An 829-nucleotide genomic window follows, 5' to 3' on the forward strand; every position below is an offset into this window, starting at 1 on the left:
TATGAATCTCTGTAAAGATGGATCTAATGTATAATTACAAATCTAATGTATAATTGTTGCCTGGAACTGTCATTGCAAGGGAGTGGAAGCAGTTGACTGAAAATGGGTCTAAGGGAAGTTTTTGGAATGATGGAAATATTTTTTTCCTGGTTACTCAAGTGTGTATATTTATCCAAACTCAATTGAATTAAAATGAGCCTGTTTTATTGTATAGTTCCTCAAAGTGGATTAAAATATTTGTGTTGTCATCATAATCATCATCACCACCACTACCAACAATAACCACACCACCAAGAGCCGCAACACTTATTTAATACTCATTGTATGTCAGTAACTAATCTAAGTGCTTTCCGTGTGTTGGATCTTTTACTTGTCATGCCATAACCATATCAGTCAATGTCTTACTCTGTTTGTGCTGCTATAAAAGGATAACTGAGACTGGATAATTTACAAACACTAGAAATTTACTTCTCACAGTTCTGGAGGCTTTGAAGTCCAAAATCAAGATTCCAGCCACTGGTGAGGGTTGCTCTCTGCTTCCAAGATGGCGCCATGAAGGCTAATTCTTCCAGAGGGAACAAAGTCCTTTTAAAGGCAGCATTAGTCTATTCGTAACAGTGAAGCCCTCATGACCTAAACACCTCCCAAAAGACCCTACCTCCCAATACTGTTGCATTGGGAATTAAGTCTCCAACATAATTTTGGAGAACACATTCGAACCATAGTAGTCAAGTACTTTTATTATCCCAACTTATTGATGAGGAAACTTAAGCTTAGAAAAATTCAAGGTGAGTACTTAATTTCTGGTGGCCCAACTCAAGAGGTCAGT

Source organism: Carlito syrichta, unplaced genomic scaffold (genome assembly GCF_000164805.1).
Source record: "Carlito syrichta isolate Samal-C Ts95f unplaced genomic scaffold, Tarsius_syrichta-2.0.1 Scaffold146399, whole genome shotgun sequence".
Taxonomy (NCBI): domain Eukaryota; kingdom Metazoa; phylum Chordata; class Mammalia; order Primates; family Tarsiidae; genus Carlito; species Carlito syrichta.